At 40.8% G+C, this 24,287-nt stretch overlaps 1 long non-coding RNA gene across 4 annotated transcripts in view; it reads right to left on the reverse strand.

The window, feature by feature from the left end:
• The window catches only part of LOC309797899, a 62,466-nt gene that overhangs the window by 25,057 nt on the left and 13,122 nt on the right, over positions 1–24,287 (reverse strand). The gene's annotated exons all lie outside the window — the stretch shown is intronic.

The following is a 24,287-nucleotide window of genomic DNA, read 5'->3' on the forward strand; positions in this document are numbered from 1 at the left end:
CTCAGTGGTTGAGCTGCTGTGAGAAGGCACACCCCCAGTGTGCGTGTGTGTGTTTGTGTGTGTATGTGTGTTGGGGGGAGGGGGACCCTAGAGGAGGCAGCTAGCGGGAGGGCCTGAGGCTGGAAATGGGGAATGGCGTGCGGCCTCTGAGCAAGCACAGGCACTTAGCCCTTGAGGTTTCTGGGAAAGCTAGAGCCACAAGGGCCACGAGATAAGGCAAGTGTAGCAGCAGAGCCCAGGTGCCAGGTCTTTCTTCAGAACCTACACTTCTCCACGAGGCCAGGTCTTCCACGCTGAGGTAGGAGGGATCCTGGCCAGAAGGTCAGCCAGCAGCTCTGGGACGAAGGTTGCTGTGGCGGGGGCTCGTCTGCCATGGAAGCGACTTCATTTCCTTCCACACAAATAGCCTACTGACTGAGTTCCTGCTCTGTTGAGTAAAAGGGTCGTTGACTCTCCCCAGAAGGTTGTTCAGTTCACGTCCCAAAAGTCCCTCTATTCAGGCCCTGGGGAGGTGTAGCAGCTCCTGAGGGCGCTCTCCTGAGGCTGGCTGACAGAAGTGGGGGAGGTTCCTGATAGTTCCCAGGTGCTGGTTCAAGTCCCCAGAGAATGGTCATGCAGGTTGGGGAGTCAAGTAGGAGGAGAGAGAAGGTTGGCGGCAGAGGGCCCCCTCCTGAATCCAGAGCTCACAAGGTTACCTCCTCCATTTCCAGAAACTCTCTCTTCCCCCACACCAGCCCCCATGGCCCAGTACCGGGAAACCGGGAGCCCAGAGCACTTGTGGCCACAGAGACCCTCGCACGCAGCCCTCGGGGTGGGCGGGGCCGGCTGCAGGCAGATGGGGACGAGGTGTGCTCCCGGGAGGCCACGGGCTGCAGGTGGCCCTCTGAGAGAAGCACCCCATTTTGGACAGGAAGGTTAGAGGCGGGGGAGAGCAACCTAGGGCGCCCCCTCGGAGCAGTGGGTGTGGGAAGAGGGGCGGGGGCGGAGGGAACCTGCGATGGGAGGCGAGTGGGCTCTCAGCAGAGGCCAGCTTAGCCCGCGGGAGCTGCCTCTGAGCAGGGGGCGGGAGGGCAGTGCCGCCCTGTGGCTGCCGGGCTTCCCGGATCACGGCTCTCGGCACACGGCTCGCAGGGTCCTGTGACTCTGTATCCCCTCCCTCACCCCGCCCCCCTCGCGAGGCCGCGCCGCTGGGTGGCCTGTGTCGACGGGCAGAACCCCATCGCCCGCCCCTCTCAGACCCCCCTCTGCCCGCCTGCCTTGCCCTGCGCAGCTTGCGGCCCGGGGGCCTCGAAGGTCCCCGTGCACGCAGCCAGCGGCCTCTGCTGTGCCTGCTGCTCCTGCTGGGTCTGCTGCTGTGATTGGTAACCCTCGTGCAGACCACGCTGGGCACCTCCAGCACCCCAAGTCTGCGGGAGCGCACGCGGGCCCTGATGCGGGACTTCCCGCTTGTGGAAGGGTGGCTGCAGTGTGTGCGGGCTGCTGGGGGCCGGTGGGGGCCTAGCCTGGCCCTGGGCAGGGGAGGAGGTCCGGAGCATGTCGCGCTAGTGGGGAGGCTCCCTCACACCACCCCTGGATGTCCTCTCCATCATCTATGGATGCCCTTCCCCTTCTCTGTCATCCCCTCCCTGGTGGGAAACCCTCAGCCCAGGCCTCAGCTGCTCCTAGTATAGTCTGTGTGACAGTGTGAGGTGGGGGACCCCCAGGCTGGCCCAGGCCAGGCAATGTGTCCTGCCCGATCCCAAGACCTAAGGAGCCCACTCATTTGCCTTGACCTCCCTCCGGCCACAACAACATGCCCCTGGTCCTGAGGCAGTTTTACCACAATGGGCTATAGCATGTTAATCTGCGCAATTTCAGCCATGGCTAGACCAGCTTGGACAGGCTGAAAGATGGTCTCGTGGGTGGCCAGGTACCAAAGGGACACACAAGGTGCCACCATGGCTGCTGGGGAATGTGGGGCAGTTTGGGGGCCACAGAGACCACAGGTTAGTCACATTGGAACGAAGTTACCATAGTGACCTAGAAAGTGCCATGCCATGGATGCTGGGGGCTACAGGGGTCACAGTGAGCCCACCTGACAGGCTTCCAAGTACCACAGAAAAAGCAACGCATTACATGTGACTTCTGGGCACAGTAAGTGCTGTGCCAGCTGAGGAGGCTATGAGAAGCCCAAGGAGTTCCAAAGCCCAAACTAAGCCCTGGCCTTCCCTCAGTTCTGGTCAGCCTACCTCCCATGCCAGACCCACGAACGGGATGCTGTGCGCCTCACCCTGGAACAAATTGACCTCATCCGCCTCATGTGTGCCTCCTATTCTGAGCTGGAGCTTGTGACCTCAGTTAAAGGTAGACGGGGGACTTCCCTGGTAGTCTAGAGGTTAAGACTCCACGCTTCCACTGCAGGGGGGTCGGGTTTGATCCCCGGTGGGGGAACTAAGAGCCCTCATGCTGCGTGGCACGGCCAAAAAAAAAGGTAAACAGACGGGTGGTAGTGGGTGTTAGGGACTTCAGTAAGCTACCCCTGCCTCTGAAAATGATCATCTGACCTATGTGCCCCCAGCTCTCAACAATACCCGGAAGTTTGCTTGCCTTACTGGTGTGGAGGGCGGGCACTCACTGGACAGTAGCCTCTCCATCCTGCGTACCTTCTATGCGCTGGGTGTGCGCTACGTGACACTCACCCACACCTGCTACATGCCCTGGTGAGCACCTGAATATATTCAGGAAAAAACGCATTCGCCCTTTTTGGCCAACCAAACAAGCGGGCAATGCAAATCAACACTGCAAAGAAGTCTCACTAGGCATTGGTCAAAAGGGCCATGCTGAAAAAGTGTAAAAACCAGAAATGCAGGGCAACTCAAGGAGAAAAGGGAGCTTTTTTACGCTGATGGGCGTGATATAAATTGCCAACGGCCACTCTCGAAAATTGTATGGTGTTTCCTAAAACATCTAAAAAACAGAGCTACAGAGCACAGGGCACTTCCACTCATGGGCTTATATCTTGAGAAAACCAAAAATCGACAGGACACAGGAACCCCAAATTTTAGGGCTGCTGTGTTCACAAAATCCTCGACTCGGGTACACCTTAAGTATCTCATTAAAGAGAAAAATGGATAAACAAGTTGTAGTACTTATGTACAATGGAATATCACTCAGCCATGAAATCAATGTCCTAAGGCTAGTAGCAGCATAATGAGTGGATTTAGGTACGATGATTCTAAGAGAAATACGTCACACAGATAAAGAAACTTATCATAGATATCAGTTATAGACGGAATGTAAAAATTACTACATGAACTAAATTACAAAACAGAACAGAGTCACACATTTAGAAAACACACTTATGGCTGCTTAAGGGGAAAGGTGAGGTGGGGTGATGCATAAAACAATAGTTTGAAAGTAGCACAGATACCGTTCCATCAACCAAATATGTAATAGAGAAGACCTACTCATTGCTCAGTGAACTGGACTCAACACACCTTATTCACCACAGAAGAATATATCCGCATAGTAAGAATCTTAAAAAGTATTTATTGATATTTCTCGGTAAGTGAATATAGTGGGTGTAAAGGGGCACAAACACAGCATTGAAAATCAGCTAAATCCCATCATAAATACAAATTACAAAAAAAAGCAAAGATAGTGAAAGAGAGAGAAATTCTTACAAAATTCATTCAGTGGCTGTGATGCAACCTGGATTGACCACATCTAGACCCACAGCTGGAAGAGACATAAGGTTGGACACTCTTGGGGGCGACCGGATTGGTGAGGTTGCGTGAGCAAATGCAGACCCTTTAAAGTAATACTGCGTGCTACCCATTCTATGGGTCAGAAATCTCCAGGTTCAAGGGAATCTTCCTACAGCTAAAACATGCATGGGAAACCCAGAGGATGGTACACCATATGATCGGGAAACGTTTCTAAAACGCACCTCATTTTTCATCTCGTGGTGCTCGGGTTCGCCATTCCAGCTGCTTTACCAACAATCTCCCCACTTGGAGAATCAGCACCTTTAACCTCCTGTTTCATACAGTTTGCAATTTGTCCAGAGGTTGAACGGGTAGAGGGGGAACCAATGAGAGATCAGCTCTAGGTGTTTGGACAGACACATGTCACTCTAATTTCCAATCAGGAAGAAGAATTAACCAAAGGCTCTGCCTGCCCCCTGGAACCAGAATAGGACCTGAAGCAATCCTGCGGTTTGGAGGCCAGCTCCCAAAAAGGCGAGTTGAAAAATGGATCTCAGAGGCACTAAAATTCACAAACCTGCAGGATAATAAATGATAACTTTCGTACCTTATTGAGGTAAGGCAACGAAGAGGATTTGAAAACAAGGCAGAATTGCAGGAAACCGTTTTCAAGAGGTAGATCGGAATCGCCTTTAAAGCACATGAAAAGCGGCAGAACTTCGACAATGATGCAGTTGGCCAAAAAGGGCGTACGTTTTTTTTCCCTGAATATATTCAGGAAAAAACGCGTAGGCCCTTTTTGGCCAACCAAGCAAGTGGGCAATGCAAATCAGCACTACAAAGAAGTCTCACTTCGCATCATTCAAAAGGGGTTTTACCATGTTTGAAATTCCAATATTTTAGCCTGACATGTTTTTGGATTTTAGAAAAAAAAAATATTTTAAATGAGACAAAAAATCTTTTTTATGACCCAAAAAGACAGCAATAGTTTTATATTTTTATCTATTTCACTTGCACACAAAAGTCTCATGGGGTTATGTAAAGCAGTCCTGTAGGATGCTGTGCATGGTGCAAATATGGATTAAAGCTTTGGAATCTTAAGCTTCACTCACCTGAAACTTTTAAATTAGGATGCAAGCAATCCTTTCCAACATGTGAACAGAGAAAGACACTGTCTTTATTTTATTTGTCAGGTAATTAATCTGTCTTTTGCCCCAAGGAGAGAAACACCTGGCACTTCTATCAATGTGTTGTACAAACATCTTTGAACACAGAGTGCAAGCAGAGGCTGATACAAGATGTGAAAGAAAAAAAAAAAGAGAGAGAGACCCCTGTGGCATTTTCTCCTAACTTATTGCAATCTCCCATTTAAAATGTGGGAATAATCAATCTTCTGAGGAAAAAGGCCCAAGGAAGCTTTTTGCTTTTGTGGAATAATGCAATGCCTAAAGATTTCATGAGGCAAGAAGAATTAATGAGAATGACCATGAGAAATCAAGAAAAGTCAGATCCATGGATGAAGTGATGTTTACCTCTGTGAATCAATGAGAAGTAGGAGCAAATGAAAAGAAAGCTGACTACAACATTTTCTGAATAAATGTAACCTTTCAGCTGTCATAGACAAATTAATGCTCACTATGATACAACATATTTAGTTCAGAAAGTTAACTTAAATTTAAAGCTTATCAATTAGATTTATTGAAGAAACGAAAACATATTTGTGGTTTAGAATATATAATGTGTTCTGCAACAGATAAGAAGATTACATAAATAAATAGAAATAAGACTAAATAGAGGAAAATAACAAATTAGATGTTATTAACATTAAAAACTGACACTCATCTAAACAAAGAGGAGAGACAGAAAGAGAGAAGAACTTATATCAAGTATATATTTAAAACTCCTAAATAAGAAGTCTTCAGATGTTAAAAAAAAAAAGTCTTCAATAAGAAGATAATGTAAGGGCCTCCCTGGTGGCGCAGTGGTTGAGAGTCCGCCTGCCGATGCAGGGGATACGGGTTCGTGCCCCGGTCTGGGAGGATCCCATATGCCGCGGAGCGGCTGGGCCCGTGAGCCATGGCCGCTGAGCCTGTGCGTCCGGAGCCTGTGCTCCGCAACGGGAGAGGCCACAACAGTGAGAGGCCCGCGTACTGAAAAAAAAAAAAAAAAAAAAAAAAAGAAGATAATGTAAGAGCAAAGATGGGAAAAATATACCAAAAGATATTTCAAGAAAGAGAGTACAGAACGTTAAGTAAACATATCAAAAGATGCTTGGCTTCTTAGTAGTCAATTAAATGCAAAAAAGTCATACCTGGAATTATCACTCACCAACCAGAAAGTTCAAATGAAAATGACAGGTATTATCAAGGTTGACAAGAATGTGTGTAATCCTTGAATCTCATTCACTGCTGCTGAGGATGAAAAATCATACAAATGTTTTGAAAATATTTAGAAATATCTAAAAAGATAAACAGATGAAAGCTATGAGTCAAAAATTTTACTACTACATGTATATTGAACAATAATTTATACACATACCACCAAAGCTCAAGTTCTAGTATGTATATACCAGTGCAATTCTCAATAGACCCAAACTGAAAATCACTCATAATACATTTTGGAAAAAATTAATTAATAGTTAAGTATTTACACTATGGAATCCTATGCAACAGTGTCAGTGCATGACAACAACAACAGGCAACCATATAGGCGTATTCATAAACAACATAAAATAAAAAAGCCCAATCCAAAAGTGATTTTACTGTGCCATTACATTTATATAAAATACAAAATACAGGTAAAGTGATCTTTTTGTTAGATACCAGAACAATATTAAACCTTAAGGGGAGTCACTAGAATTGGACAAGGGGGGCTCTGAGTATCTGGCAATTTTCTGTGTCTGTATCTAGAAGCTATGTATAGAGTGTATGCAGATTCTGAATTTTCTGAAATTTGTCATTTCCTTACAAACCATGCATATTTTTAGTTGTTTTTTATACATAACAAAAAGTAAAAATGATAGACTAGGGAAGGTAATTATATTAGCACTTTAATATCCATGCTTTTCAAGGTGGAAGTGAAAGGTATTATATACTTGACACTGTGATTACTTCTTAAAAGTAAGGTGAAAATTTCAGATTAATAAATAAGACATATTTCTTCATATATCATCCTCAAAGAGGAGGGGTAGAAAGGAGTATTATTATTTTTTATTTAATATAGAACAGTTAAGATAGAAAATAATGAAAACAGACTAGGTTTAAAAAAGAGCACACTGGACTTCCCTGGTAGCTCAGTGGGTAAGAATTTGCCTGCCAATGCAGGGGACAGGGGTTCAATCCCTGGTCTGGGAAGATCCCACAGGCTGTAGAGCAACTAAGCCCGTGTGCCACGACTACTTGGCCTGCGTTCTAGAGCCTGCAAGCAACAACTACTGAGCCTGCGTGACACAACTACTGAAGTCCATGCACCTAGAGCCCATACTCCACAAGAAGAGAAACCACAGCAAGGAGAAACCCATGCACCACAATGATGAGTAGCCCCTGCTCGACACAACTAGAGAAACCCTGTGCAGCATCGAAGACCCAACACAACCATAAATAAATAAAATTAAGTATTGTGACTTGTGAGATGACTCACTCATGTGGCTGTAAGTAAGAGGCCTCAGCTCCTTGCCACATGAATCTCTCCTTAGGGCTGCTTGAGTGTCCTCATGACATGGCAGCTGGCTTACCACAGGAAGAGTGATCTAGCAGAAACCAAAGCAGAAGTTCCAATATCTTTTATACCTTTGGAAGCTGCACTTTGTCATTTCTGCAATGTCTTATTAGTTAAAACATCAGCCCTTTTCAACTGTGAGGAGGCACACAGGTGCATGATGACTGGGAGATAATTAGGGTATGATTAGGGCCTTCTTGGAGGCTGGCTACCAAGGTGGCTGACTCACCGAACACTGAATTTTGTTTTCTTCACTGATGGAGAGAAAATGGTGAGTGAATCTCATTGGTGTTCTTTGAGATGTACCAAAGCTAGCTCTTGCTCTCACCCCCAGCTGTGTGGCTGAGAGGGTCTTGGTGCTCCAGCCGGGTGTCAGGCCTGTGCCTCTGAGTTGGGAGAGCAGAGTTCAGAATATTGGTCTACCAGAGACCTTGGGCACCTTGTAATATCAAAACGGCAAAAGCCTCCCAGAGATATCCGTCTCAATGCTAAGACCCAGCTCCACTCAAAGACCAGTAAGATCCCGTGCTGGACATCCAATGCCAAACAACTAGCAAGACAGGAATGCAGGCCCACCAATTATCAGAGAGGCTGCCTAAAATCATAATAGGTCACAGACACCCCAAAACACAACACCGGATGTGGACCTGCCCAACAGAAAGACAAGATCCAGACAAACCCACCAGAACACAGGCACCAGTCCTCTCCACCAGAAAGCATACACAACCCACTGAACCAACCTTAGCCACTGGGGGCAGACACCAAAAACAACGGGAACTACGAATCTTCAGCCTGCGTAAAGGAGACCCCAAACACCGTCCACAAAGCCAAATGAGAAGACAGAGAAACACAGAGCAGATGAAGGAACAAGGTAAAAACCCACCAGACCAAACAAATGTAGAGGAAATAGGCAGTCTACCTGAAAGAGAATTCAGAGTAATGATACTAAATATGATCCCAAATCTTGGAACTGGAATGGAGAATATACAAGACATGTTTAACAAGGACCTAGAAGAACTAAAGAGCAAACAAACAATGATGAACAACACAGTAAATGGAATTAAAAATTTTCTAGAAGGAAACAATAGCAGAATAACTGAGGCAGAAGAATGGATAAATGACCTGGAAGATAAAATAGTGGAAATAACTACCACAGAGCAGAATAAAGAAAAAAGAATGAAAAGAATTGAGGACAATCTGAGACACCTCTGGGACAATGTTAAACACACCAACATTCGAATATAGGGGTCACAGAAGTAGAAGAGAAAAAGAAAGAGACAGAGAAAATATTTGAAGAGATTATAGTTGAAAACTTCCCTAATATGTGAAAGGAAATCGTTAATCAAGTCCAGGAAGTGCAGAGAGTCCCATACAAGATACACCCAAGGAGAAACATGCCAAAACATATATTAATCAAACTATCAAAAATTAAATGCAAAGAAATAGTATTAAAAGCAGCAAGGGAAAAACAACAAAAAACATACAAGGGAATCCCCATAAGGTTAACAGCTGATCTTTCAGCAGAAACTCTGCAAGCCAGAAGGGACAGGCAGTACATATTTAAAGTGAAGAAAGGGGAGAAGCTACAACCAAGATTACTCTACCCAGCAAGGATCTCATTCAGATTCGACAGAGAAATTAAAACCTTTACAGACAAGCAAAATCTAAGAGAATGCAGCACCACCAAACCAGCTTTACAACAAATGCTAAAGGAACTTCTCTAGGCAGGAAACACAAGAGAAGAAAAAGACGTACAATAACAAACCCACAACAATTAAGAAAATGGTAATAAGAACATACATATCAATAATTACCTTAAATGTAAATGGATTAAATGCTCCAACCAAAAGACATACACTGGCTGAATGGATCTGAAAACACGACCGGTATATATGCGGTCTACAAGAGACCCACTTCAGACCTAGGGACACATACAGACTGAAAGTGAGGGGATGGAATAAAATATTCCATGCAAATGGAAATCAGAAGAAAGCTAGAGTAGCAATTTTCATATCAGAAAAAAGAGACTTTAAAATAAAGACTATTACAGGAGACAAAGAAGGACACTACATAATCATCAAGGGATCAACCTAAGAAGAAGACATAACAATTGTACATATTTATGCACCCAATATAGGAGCACCTCCATACATAAGGAAAAGGCTAACAGCCATAAAAGGGGAAATCGAAGGTAACACAATCATAGTAGGGGACTTTAACACCCCTCTTTCACCAATGAACAGATCATCCAAAATGAAAATAAATAAGGAAACACAAACTTTAAATGATACATTAAACAAGATGGACTTAATTGATATTTATAGGACATTCCATCCAAACACAACAGAATACACTCTTTCTCAAGTGTTTGAGGAACATTCTTCAGGATAGATCATATCTTGGGTCACAAATCAAGCATTGGTAAATTTAAGAAAATTGAAATTGTATCATGTATCTTTTCTGACAACACTATCAGAATAGATATCAATTACAGGAAAAAATCTGTAAAAGAATACAACCACATGGACGCTAAACAATACACTACTTTATAACCAAGAGATCACTGAAGAAATCAAAGAGGAAATTAAAAAATACCTAGAAACAAATGGCAATGAAAACATGATGACCCCAAACCTATGGGATGCAGCAAAAGCAGTTCTAAGAGGGAAGGTAATAGCAATACAATCCTGCCTCAAGAAACAAGAAACATCTCAAATAAACAAGCTAAACTTACACCTAAAGCAATTAGAGAAAGAAAGAAAAAAAAAAAAACCCAAAGTCAGCAGAGGAAAGAAATCATAACAGTCAGATCAGAAATAAATGAAAAAGAAATGAAGGAAACAATAGCAAAGATCAAAAAAACTGAAAGCTGATTCTTTGAGAAGATAAACAAAAGTGATAAAACCATTAGCCAGAGTCATCAAGAAAAAAAGGGAGAAGACTCAAATCAATAAAATTACAAATGAAAAAGGAGAAGTAACAACTGACACTGCAGAAATACAAAGGATTATGAGAGGTTACTGCAAGCAACTATATGCCAGTAAAATGGACAACCTGGAAGAAATGGACAAATTCTTAGAAAAGCACAAACTTCCAAGACTGAACCAGGAAGAAATAGAAACTATAAACAAACCAATCCAAAGCACTGAAATTGAGACTGTCATTAAAATCTTCCAACAAACAAAAGCCCAGGACCAGATGGCTTCAAAGGCAAATTCTATCAAATAGTTAGAGAAGAGTTAACACCTAGCCTTCTCAAACTCTTCCAAAATATAGCAGAGGGAGGAACACTCCCAAACTTATTCTATGAGACCACCATCTCCCTGATACCAAAACCAGACAAAGATGTCACAAATAATGAAAACTACAGGCCAATATTACTGATGAACATACATGCAAAAATTCTCAGCAAAATACTAGCAAAAAGAATCCAACAGCACATTAAAAGGATCATACATCATAATCAAGCTGGGTTTATCCCAGTGATGCAAGGATTCTTCAATACATGCAAATCAATGTGATACACCATATTAAAAAACCTGAAGGATAAAAACCATATGATTATCTCAATACATGCAGAAAATGCTTTCGACAATATTAAACAGCCATTTATGATAAACCTCTAGAAACTAGGCATAGAGGGAACTTTCCTCAACATAGTAAAGGCCATATATGACAAACCCACAGTCATCATTGTTCTCAATGGTGAAAAAGTGAAACCATTTCCACTAAGATCAGGAACAAGACAACGTTGCCTACTCTCACCACTATTATTCAACACACTTTTGGAATTTTTACCTACAACAATCAGATAAGAAAAAGAAATAAAAGGAATCCAACTCGGAAAAGAAGAAGTTAAGCTGTCACTGTTTGCCACTAGATGACATGATACTATATATAGAGAATCCTAAAGGTGCTACCAGAAACCTACTAGAGTTAATCAATGAAGTTTGTAAGGCTGCAGGATACAAAATTAATGTACAGATATCCCTTTCATTCCCATACACTAAAGATGAAAAGTCTGAAAGAGAAATTAAGGAAACACTCCCATTTACCCATGCAACAAAAGGAATAAAATACCTAGGAATAAACCTACCTAAGGAGACAAAAGACTTTTACTCAGAAAACTATAAGACACTGATGAAATAAATCAAAGATGACACAAACAGGTGGAGAGATATACCATGTTCTTGGATTGGAAGAATCAACACTGTGAAATGACTATACTACACAAAGCAATCTACAGATTCAATGCAATCCCTATCAAAATACCAATGGCATTTTTCAGAAAACTACAACAAAATATTTCCCAATTTGTATGGAAACACAAAAGACCCCGAACAGACAAAGCAATCTTGAGAAGAAAAACAGAGCTGGAGTAATCAGAATCCCTGACTTCAGACTATACTACAAAGCTACAGTAATCAACACAGTATGGTACTGGCACAAAGACAGAAATATATATCAATGGAACAGGAGAGGAAGCCCAGAGATAAACCCAGACACATATGGTCACCTTATTTTTGATAAAGGAGGCAAGAATATAGAATGGAGAAATCACGGCCTCTTCAATAAGTGGTGCTGGGAAAACTGGACAGCTACAGGTAAAAGAATTAAATTAAAAGACTCCCTAACACCATACACAAAAATAAACTCAAAATGGATAAAAGACTTAATGTAAAGCCAGACACTATAAAATTCTTAAGGAAAACATAGGCAGAACACTCTATGACATCAATCACAGCAAGATCCTTTTTGACCCACCTCCTAGAGAAATGGAAATAAAAATAAAAATAAAAACATGGGACCTAATGAGACTTAAAAGCTTTTGCACAGCAAAGGAAAACGTAAACAAGATGAAAAGACAACCTCCAAAATGGGAGAAAATCTTTGCCAATGAAGCAACTGACAAAGGATTAATCTCCAAACTTTACAAGCACCCCCTGCAGCTCAATATCGAAGAAACAAACAAGCCAGTCCATAAATGGGCAGAAGACCTATTAGACATTTCTCCAAAGAAGATATACAGATTGCCAGGAAACACATGAAAGAACGCTCAACATCACTGATCATTAGAGAATTGCAAATCAAAATTACAATGAGGTATCATCCTACACAGGTAAGAATGGCCATCAATCAAAAAATCTACAAACAATAAATGCTGCAGAGGTGTGGAGAAAAGGTAACCCTCTTGCACCGTTGGTGGGAATGTAAATTGATACACAGACACTATGGAGAACAGTATGGAGGTTCCTTAAAAAACTAAAAATAGAGCTACCATATGACACAGCAATCCCACTACTGGGCATATACCTGGAGAAAACCATAATTCAAAAAGAATCATGTTCCACAATGTTCATTGCAACTCTATTTGCAATAGCCAGGACATGGAAGCAACCTAAGTGTCCATCAACTGATGAATGGATAAAAAAGATTTTGCACATCTTCAATATAAAATGGAATATTATCAGCCATAAAAATAAATGAAATTGAGTTATTTATAGTGAGGCGGATGGACCTAGAGTCTGTCATACAGAGTGAAGTAAGTCAGAAAGACAAAAACAAATACTGTATGCTAACACATATATATGGAATCTAAAAAAAGAAAAAAATGGTTGGGAAGAAACTACGGGCAGGACAGGAATACAGACGCAGACGTAGAGAATGGACTTGAGGACATGGGGAGGGGGAAGGGTAAGCCGGGACGAAGTGAGAGAGTGGCATTAACTTATATATACTACCAAATGTAAAATAGATAGCTAGTAGGAAACAGCTGCATAGCATGGGGAGATCAGCTCAGTGCTTTGTGACCACTTAGAGGGGTGGGAAACGGAGGGTGGGAGGGAGATGCAAGAGGGAGGAGAAATCGGGATATATTTATATGTATAGCTGATTCACTTTGTTATACAGCAGAAACTAACACACCATTGTAAAGCAATTATAGTCCAATAAAGATGCTAAAAATAAATAAATAAATAAATAATTTGTACCTCCCCCAAATTAAGTCTTTTTAAAAATAAATAAATAGGGCTTCCCTGGTGGCGCAGTGGTTGAGAGTCCGCCTGCCGATGCAGGGGATGCGGGTTCGTGCCCCGGTCTGGAGCCTGTGCTCCGCAACGGGAGAGGCCACAACAGTGAGAAGCCCGCGTACCGCAATAAATAAATAAATAAATAAATAAATAAATAAATAAATAAATAAATAAATAAGGGTACTCAATAACATGGTAACTCTATACCTAAGTATTTTCAATACTACAGCAAAGGTAAATGGATTAATGTCTCCTATTAAACTGTAATTTTTTATATTATGTGCAACTAAAATTTTTTCCCAATATACAGGTAAAATAAAATAATTACTTTAGAAAGGTGAAAACATTCCATGTATTTAAAAACAGTAAAACGATAAGCATATGATATGCATCTTAGATAAAGTAGTGTTTAATTTCAGAACAATTTGTCATTATTGTAACTAGTACTATTATCCCAATTTCTTAAAAATATTTCAATACTTTTTCTATTTGAAAAAATACTTTAATATTTTTTTCTTTGCTCTTTTGTGGTCTAATACATGGTAAGTATTTAGCTGCTAACATAACTTAAAAATATATGTTGTTTTTTACAGCCAAACAAAACGGAATCAAGAAGAAATAGATAACTTGAACAGACTGATCACTACAAGCAAAATAGGAACTGTAATTTACAAAAACTCCCTACCAACAAAAATCCAGGATCAGGTGGTTTCACAGGCAAATTCTACCAAATATACAAAGCAAAACTTACACTGATTCTTCTCAAGCTCTTCGAAAAGATTGAAGATTAAGGAATACATCCAATGACATTCTATGAAGCCACCATCACCCTGATATCAAAACCAGATGGGGGGGGACTTCCCTGCTGGCACAGTGGTTAAGAATCCATCTGCCAATGCAGGGGACATAGTTTCAAGCCCTGGTCCGGGAAGATCTCACATGCCGTGGAGCAACTAAGCCTGTGTGCCACAACTACTGAGCCTGTGATCTACAGCCCACGAGCCATAACTACTGAGCCTGATAGCCACAACTACTGAAGCCCACGCACCTAGAGCCCATGCTCTGCAAAAAAGCCAGTGCAGTGAATAGCCCGCACACCACAACGAAGAGTAACCCATACTTGCCACAACTAGAGAGAGCCCGTTCACAGCAACAAACACCCAATGCATCCAAAAATAAATAAAGAAAGAAATTTACTGAAAAATAAAAAAACACAGATGGGGACTTTTCTGGTGGTCCTGCAGTTAAGATTTTGCCTTCCAGTGCAGGGGGTGTGGGTTCAATGCCTAGTGGTGGAGCTAAGATCCCACATGCCTCACAAATAAGAAACCAAAACATAAAACAGAAGCAATACTGTAACAAATTCAATAAAGACTTAAAAAAAAAAAAAAAAACACAGAGAAAGACACTAGCAAAAAAGAAAATTGCAGGGCCTCCCTGGTGGCGCAGTGGTTGAGAGTCCGCCTGCCGATGCAGGGGATACGGGTTCGTGCCCCGGTCTGGGAGGATCCCATATGCCGCGGAGCGGCTGGGCCCGTGAGCCATGGCCGCTGGGCCTGCGCGTCCGGAGCCTGTGCTCCGCAACGGGGGAGGCCACAACAGTGAGAGGCCCGCATACCGCAAAAAAAAAAAAAAAAAAAAAAAAGAAAATTGCAGGCCAATATCTCTGATAAATATGGATGCAAAAATTCTCAACTGAATATTAGAAAACCGAATCTGACAGCACATAAGAGGATCATACACCATGATCGTATTTGATTCACCCCTGTGTCACAAAGTTGTTTCAACATATGCCAATCAATCAACATGATACACTCCATCAACAAAGGAAAAACACAAAAAAATGATCATCTCAATAGATGCCGAAAAAGCATTTGAGAAACTTCAACATCCATTCATGATAAAAACGCTTACCAAAATGGGTATAAAGGAAACATATCTCAACATAATAAAAGCTATTTATGACAAACCCACAGCCAATATAATATTCAATGCTCATGACAAAATATCAAAGGAGCACGGAAAAGTGATGGAGGAGATGGAGAAACTTCTCAGTGTGCAGGTGCAGGCTCAACATCAGCGCTAAATCCTGCTCACCTTATGGTGATTCAAGAAAAAGCTAAAAGCCTTTATGAAGACTTGAAGAAGAAACACAGGAAAGAATCAGAGGGCATATTTTTTAATGCCAGCCATGGCTGGTTTCATCGGTTCAAGAGTAGAGCCAACCTCAACAAGGTAAAAGTAAGTGGAGAGGCAGCAGGTGCAGATAGGGTAGCTGTCCAGGAACTTCCTGAAACACTTTGAGAAATTATTGATAATGGTGTGCATTTACCCAACCAGGTGTTTAATGTGGATGAGACACAACTGTACTGGAAGAGGATGCCAGACCGAAGTTACATCAGTAAGAAGGAAAAGTTGATGCCGGGCTGTAAAGCAGCAACAGATAGGCTAACCGTTGTTTGGTGGCAATTCTTCCAGTGATATGAAGCTGAAGCCTCTCTTAGTTTATCATTCAGAGAACCCAAGAACCCTTAAAAACATAGCCAATGACTCTCTTCCTATTGTGTGGAAGTGTAACCCCAAATCCTGGATTACACAGGCCACGTTCCAGGACTGGTTTTGCCAACACTTTATCCCAGATGTAGAGAAATATTGCTCGGAGAAGGACGTCCCAGAAAAACATTCTTTTGCTGCTTGACAATGCTCTGGGCCACGCCCCTTTCATGGATGACTTTTCCCAACGTCAAAGTAGTGCATCTGTCACCGAATACTGCATTGCTCATCCATCCTATGGACCAGGAAGTTATAGCGACTTTCAAGAAATATTATTTATGTCACACTTTTTGTCAGGCAGTAAAGGTAAGTGAGAAATCAGGAAGAACCTAGGGACAATTTTGGAAGGACTATAACATCTACAAGGCCATAAAAAACATTGACTTTGCATGGTGTGAGTGTATGTTGGTCACCATGAATGGGGTTTGGAAGAAACTTTGCCCACAGTTTGTTCATGATGTTTGTGGATTTGAGAAGGCAGATCAGAAGTCTGAAGAGGTCTTCAGCAACGTAGTGACCCTCAGCGAGAAGCTGGAGCTAGATCTGCAAGAGGACAATTTCACTGAACTCCTTGTTGTGCAACATGAGGAGCTTACTGATGGAATTGGAGGCGCAGAGAAAGGATGAAGAGGGACAGGAGGAAGAAGTAACTGAAGAACTGAAGAGATTCACGACACAGAAAATGCCAAGGGCATCTTCTAAATTTGAGGAGGCACTGTTAGTTTTTGAGGCACAGGGCTCGAACCTACAATGGTACCCAAAGGTGGCAGCAGCCATTCAGAATGCAAACCAGTGCTACCATGTCATCATCTATGATGAGAAGAAACGAGCTACAACCCAGACATCAATGGATCATTTTTTCAAGAGGGTAGATAGAATTAAGTCCAGCAAGGAACCAGAACCTGTGTCATCAATGTCAGGTATGAGTGAAATTGGAGCTTGCCCCGTCTCCCACTGCTGATAATCCTTCACCTCTATCATCTCCCACCTCCTCTCCCTCCTCCAATCAGTAACTCTTCTCGCCTGTTCCCTCGATGCCAGCCCCAGTATCCCAGCTGTTGTACTGTATTACTGTACTTTTCAAGTTACTGTACTGTAAGACTAAAAATGTCTTTGTTTTTGTGTTTGTTTCTTATATACTATTTGTGTGAAAAGTATTATAAACCTATTATGGTACAATACCATATAGCCGACTGTGTAACCTGGGTACCTCGGCTAACTTTGTTGGACTTACAAACAAATTGGACTTACAAACGCACTCTTGGAACAGAACTTGTTCATACGTAGCGGACTTACAGTAAAAGCAAAAAAGAAACAGGGACTAATCAAACTTATAAGCTTTTGCACAGCAAAGGAAACCATAATCAAAATGAAAATACAACCTATGGGCTGGGAGAAAATATTAGCAAATGATGAGACTGACAACGGCTTAATTTACAAACTATACAAACAGCTCCTACAACTCAATAACAATATAACAAATAACTCAATGGAAAAATGGGTAAAGACCTAAATAAACATTTCTCTAAAGAAGACATACAGATAGCCAATAGGCACATGAAAAGATGCTAATCATCACTAATTATTAGAGAAATGCAAATCCAAATTACAATGAGGTATCACTTCACACAGATCAGAATGGCCATCATTAAAAAAAATCTACAATTAACAAATGCTGGATGGGGTATGGAGAAAAGGGAACCCTTCAGCACTGTTGGTGGCCATGTAAGTTGGTGCAGCCACTATGGAAAACAGTATGGAGGTTCCGCAAAAAAACTATAAAGAGAGTTGCCATATGATCTAGCAATCCCACTTCTGGACATATATCTAGACAAAATTATAATTCAAAAAAATATATAAAACCCTATGTTCATAGACGCACTATTTATAATAGCCAAGACATGGAAACAACCTAAATGTTCATTAAAAAATGAATGTATAAAGAAAGTGTGGTATACGTATACAATAGATATTACTCAGACATAAAAAAGAATGAAATAATGCCATTTGCAGCAACATGGATGGACATAGAGATAATGATACTAACTGAGGTAAGTCATAAAGGGAAAGACAAATACCATATAATATCACTTACATGTGGAATCGAAAACAGGACACAAATGAACATGTCAGCAAAACAGAAACAAACACACAGACATAGAAAACAGAGTTGTGGTTGCCAAGGAGAGAGTGATGGAAAGATTGGGAGTTTTGGAATAGCAGAAGCAAACTATTCTACATAGGATGGACAAGCCACAAAGACCTACTGTACAGCAGGGGAAACTATATTCAGTATCCTGTGATAAATCATAATGGAAAAGAATATATACATATATATATATATATATATATATATATATATATATATATATATGACTGAATCACTTTGCTGCACAGCAGAAATTAATACAATAATGTATAAAGGCTGCAGAGGGTGTGGAGAAAAGGGAACCCTCCTGCACTGTTGGTGGGAATGTAAACTGATACAGCCACTATGGAGAACAATATGGAGGTTCCTTAAAAGCTAAAAATAGAACTACCATATGACCCAGCAATCCCACTACTGAGCATATACCCGGAGAAAACCATAATTCAAAAAGATACATGTATCACAATATTCACTGTAGCACTATTTACAAGAGCCAGGACATAGAACCAACCTAAATGTCCATCAACAGATGAATATAGAAAGAAGATATGGCCTATATATATAATGGAGTATTACTCAGCCATAAAAAGGAATAAAATTGAGTTATTTGTAGTGAGGTGGTTGGACCTAGAGTCTGTCATACAGAGTGAAGTACGTCAGAAAGAGAAAAACAAATACTGTATGTGAACACATATATATGGAATTCAGAAAAATGGTACTGACGAACCTAGTGACAGGGCAGGAATAAAGACACAGATGTAGAGAACAGACTTCAGGACACAGGGCTGAAGGGGACACAGGGACTTAGTGAGAGAGTAGCACTGACATATATACACGACCAAATGTAAAAGAGCTAGTGGTAAGCTGCCGCATAGCACAGGGAGATCAGCTCGGTGCTTTATGTCCCCCACAGGGGTGGGATAGGGAGTCTGGGAGGGAGCCTCAAGACGGAGGGATATGGGGATATATGTATACATATAGGTGATTCACTTTGTTGTAAAGCAGAAACTAATACAGTGTTATAAAGCAATTATACTCTAATAAACATGTATTTTAAAATACCACAACGTTGTAAATCAACTACACTAGAAAATATTTATTAAGTGAAAAAGATTTTTTTTTTTTTTTGGTACGCGGGCCACTCACTGTTGTGGCCTCTCCCGTTGCGGAGCACAGGCTCCGGCCGCGCAGGCTCAGTGGCCATGGCTCACGGGCCCAGCTGCTCCGCGGCATGTGGGATCTTCCCGGACCGGGGCACGAACCCACGTCCCCTGCATCGGCAGGCGGACTCTCAACCACTGCGCCACCAGGGAAGCCCGAAAAAGATTTTTTGAATGTATGTTTTATTGTGTGTGTGTACCACAGGTTCAATATATATGAATTATGTCAAATTGATTACATTGTTTTTCAAAATAAAGAATTTTTGATATTCTACATCAGCTGCATAATATAAATGCAGAAAAACTATATTTTTTTTCTAAAGTTCAGAAATACCCATTTTGCTCATTCAGTATACTATAAACCACTAACTGTTAAAAAGGGATTCATGACCTCTTTCTTCCAAAGAAATATTTCTGCACTCACACAAGTTTAATAGAATGTTCCACCATGAACTGGCTTCCCACCTTAGAGACACGAGATTTACATCCTGAAATCTCTTTCTTGCAAAAATGTCCAATTAGCATCCTAGCATTACAGAAAAGAAATGCTTTTTGCCAGATCTCAAATTACATACAACTTTATCACGACATCATGTATGTTTTTTTTCCACACACACAGACTGCATTTTATTTTTACAAGAGAAAAATCAACTGACACCAAACATTGTAAATGGACGACCACAGCAAAAGCAACAATGATTGTAATTACCAAACATGAAACACACTAGTACTATTGTCATAATATTGACATTCATTCCAGGAATCCTCCACAGCTCCTTTATTTTGCAGTGAAAGACACCATGTTTTGTTTTTTTTTTGCGGTACGCGGGCCTCTCACTGTTGTGGCCTCTCCCATTGTGGAGCATAGGCTCCGGACGTGCAGGCTCAGCGGCCATGGCTCACGGGCCTAGCCGCTTCGTGGCATGTGGGATCCTCCCGGACCGGGGCACGAACCCGTGTCCCCTGCATCGGCAGGCGGACTCTCAACCACTGCACCACCAGGGAAGCCTGACATCATATATATTTAAATTATCAGCACTCACCTGAGATCTTCAAAAATCAACAAAAACATAATTTTGTGCTCTCTTTCATTTATTCTGGTTCTAAGTGGTCATTTCTAAACGAAAGTATTTAAGTATGTTAACGTCATCTTATAACATCATATTTCAAATGACTACCGTCTCTCCAAAGATGCAATATGAGGAACTCATAATTAGGCTCTCCAAAGTTTTACTCTTTGAATCTGTATTACACTTCTGCTGAACTTCACACTGTTCATTATTCTCTGAGAATATTCTTTTTCTTGTATGCCCATCTCACATGCTCTTTCATTTCATGAAGTTTTTTCCTACAATTTTATGCCTAGTTTATTTCTGAGAAAATGCATTATTCCAGATTGATAATTATAGACACAAAGACTTCTATATAATTCCCTGAGTTTCAAAAACTCCTTCTTCTTTTTTTTTTAAATACCTAGATTCTGAAGCTCTCCACAAAGCATTACTAAAATTGCACTTACATAGTATCTACATATTAATCACACATTAATGCATTTACAATTGTATTATGCTTTATTGCTAATTTTGGAGCATAAACGTAGCTGTCTTATTTACCACCCTCTTGGAAATCACTTTAATATTTGCACTTAGGACTTGAAAGAGAATGGATAAATAAAAACCTGAAGAATATGCAAATACAATTTATATATTTCTCATAAAATTAGGTGATTATCTAACCTTTATCCAGAAAAAAGAAGAGCCCACATACTCTGCAGTCATGATACTCGAGAATGTGTGGTCTTCCAGCAGGAAAACATGCAGTAATCCACGTGGCAGAGTTTACCTGTGACCAGCTGGGGTTAGTGTCCTATGCATTCCTTACATGCAACATATCAGGAGTGGCCAAAGTGAATTTGTCAGTTGTGGCAATAAGTATAATGAAGATTTGTAGCAGGTCATGCTCATATATGCAGCACAGGTACAATCAACATTTTGCTCAATTCTGGTAGATCTAAATCTATATCTGTTACCTTGTCTTTAACGAGGAAATGTCAGAACTGACTTACCAAAAAAAAGTGTTTTGTTTGTTTGTTTGTTTTAATTACAGTCACAGTGAGTAAGACATAGCTCAGAACAACTAATGTGACTTAGTGATTCTCTCATCAGGAAATGCAGTTTCTACCTCCCTGTTTATTCTCCACATCTTGTAGTAAGTTAAGTTTCAGTGAAAGATAAATCTACAGGGTGAAAAGAAAAGAAAACTTACATGTGTTGATAAGATCATTCTGACAGGTTTTACCACGTATGTCAGTGCTTCTGGTGATGGACACAAGCTAGAGCTCCCTACTCTGACATTTTCACTGATGTCATTCCCCTTGACCCTCAATTTGAAAGTGGATAAAAATGTTTTCTATGTTTTCTTCTTTAAGAAATTAAATAAAGAATGCTGTCTAGACATGATCCTCTAAATGACTTTCAGTCAGTGGTCATCAAGAGAAGAAAAGCACAGAATCTCATCCCCACAGAAGGGTGACATTCAGTCAGGTAAGAAAATTCTCCCCAAAATCAGAGCTTCATCTTTAACATTCAATCAAAGGCTTTCACAGGTTCTTCATACTCTGCACTCAGCTTTACCATACGGGATTGGCTCTGAGAATCTCACACCAGATGACTGACAAACATGTCATAGTACACTGATCTGGGACCAGATCCTGCCTCTCTTAATGATCTCCCGCAGGGACATTGTAATATTCTAGGATATTTCCTGGAGCCCTCTACTCTATACAGGTACACTTCCAAGTAGAAACAGAAGCTTTGATTCTCACTGGGACCCCTGCTCTGTCCCACCAACCTCTCTAGAAATATGATGTTTCTAATCTCTCCTGATTAGAACATTGCACGGTCTCTCACTGTGCTAATGTAGTAAAGGTAAAAGAGAAACAAGAAAGAGCAAACTATGCAGGGAGCAATATATAAGATTCCTTTACTTAATGTATTTATCTGATATACACAAATATTGAGAAATATAGATTCATTTCATAACGGTCAAGAAAAGAGGAGGAGGAACCTCCATGCCAACAGTATATATAAATTGGAATCAATCCTGCATAAGCTCCAGCTAAAGCTTAGCTACGAGGTACTAACTCTTCTCATAAAGCAGCAATAGTTCTCCATCATTTGAAGCACACTGAGGACTCAGACAGCTGGACACTGAGGGTGTAGTCTCCTCACTTGAATTCTGTACCTGCATCACAGAGCAATGAAATATTCCCAAAGAATTATTAAGGATGAGGTGGGGAGCCGAAATAAAAAAGGTGAATCCATAGTCTGCCCTACCATTCGTTCTGCTGGATGTTACCACCATCTTGGCCCAGTATGACCTTCCCACTTTTCTCTGGGCCTCCCTACTTCCCACCTCCATCCTCTCATTATATCTTACCTACACTTGGAAACGACTCTAGTTTTTCCACTGATCTTCATCAACAAGCAATCCAAATAGCAACTGTGTATATAACTCCTTAGAAACCTCAGGTATGACTCAGTAATACGTGACCTTCGAAGTCAAAAGTTTTCCTAATTCCCTTTATTATTATTTTTTCCAATTTCCATGTACTTACACTCTCAGGACCTCCACTGTCCTCAGGTTCGTCTTCCCTGCAAAATCTGTCAACTTAGACATAGACTTAAGTACCACCTTCTAATTATCTCCTAGGGAATCCAGTTTTTAAAAAAGCCTCAGCAAGCCTTATGGACTTTATTAAAGACTCTTAAAGATAACCCATGGGAGATAGCAGTACACCCACAGATATCTATTTAATACACCCTCAGAGTAATTTTTTTTCTTTTTTATAAAGTCTCTTCTGTCCAATGAAGACTCTCAGCTCTTCTTCTTCAACATATGCAGTGTCTCACCCTTCTGATTACTCTCTGCTGTATCCCAGGGCCACTCCCTTTCCTGATATTACATTCTTTCCCAATTTTGTATGTTAGTAACATCAAATAACATAAAGTATAACATGTTAATTATTATAAAGTGCACCGTTCAGTGATATTAAATACATTCATCTTATTGGGCGATCAACATCGCCATTTATCTAATTCTTTTCTACATTTTAAAACTGTAACTCTATATCCTTTAAACATAACTTTCCTTTTTGTTCCATAACCACCTGAAAAGCATCATTACCCTCCCAATTTCTATGGTTTTGACTACACTAAATACCCCATATAATTGAAATAAGTAGTTGCATTGTTATGACTCACTAAAAGTCACAAAAATGGCATATTTGGTAGCTAAATTTCCTCAGGATTCATCCATGTTGTAGCATATTCCTAGATCTTTTCCTTCTTAACACTGAATAATATTGTATTATATGGGTATACCACACTTTGCTTATCCAGGAACTAGTGGATGAACATTTAGGTTGCTTTCATATTTTAGCTACTGTGATTATTACTGCTCTATACACTGCAGTACAAATATTACTTTAAGACCCCGATTTCAATTCCTTTGGGTATACCTCATAGTAAAAATTTCCTGGATCATGTAGTAATTCTATTTTTCAATATCTGAAAAATTGCCATACTCTTTTGCAAAGCAGCTATATCATTCTACACTCGCACTGACAGAGCACAATGCTTCCAACTCCCTCACATCCTCACCAATACTTGTTTTCTGCTTGTGTATGTGTGTGTGTGCTTGTGTGTGTATGCATGCACACAAATATATAAACATGCATTTAATGATATGGAGCATCTATTCAAGTGCTTAGTCATTTGTACATCTTTTTGAAGAACCATCTATTCAAGTCTTTTATCCATTTTTGAATCAGGGTGTTTGCTTCTTGTTGAGTTGTAGGAGTTCTCTGTATATTCTGAATAGAAATCTCTTGTCAGATAGATGGCTTTCAAATATTTTCTCCCATCTTGTGGGTTGCCATTTTATTCTGCTTACATTCCTTTGATACACATTTTTTTAAATATGTACTGCAAAT

Source organism: Mesoplodon mirus (assembly GCF_964341445.2).
Source record: "Mesoplodon mirus genome assembly, contig: HAP1_SCAFFOLD_1183, whole genome shotgun sequence".
NCBI lineage: Eukaryota > Metazoa > Chordata > Mammalia > Artiodactyla > Ziphiidae > Mesoplodon > Mesoplodon mirus.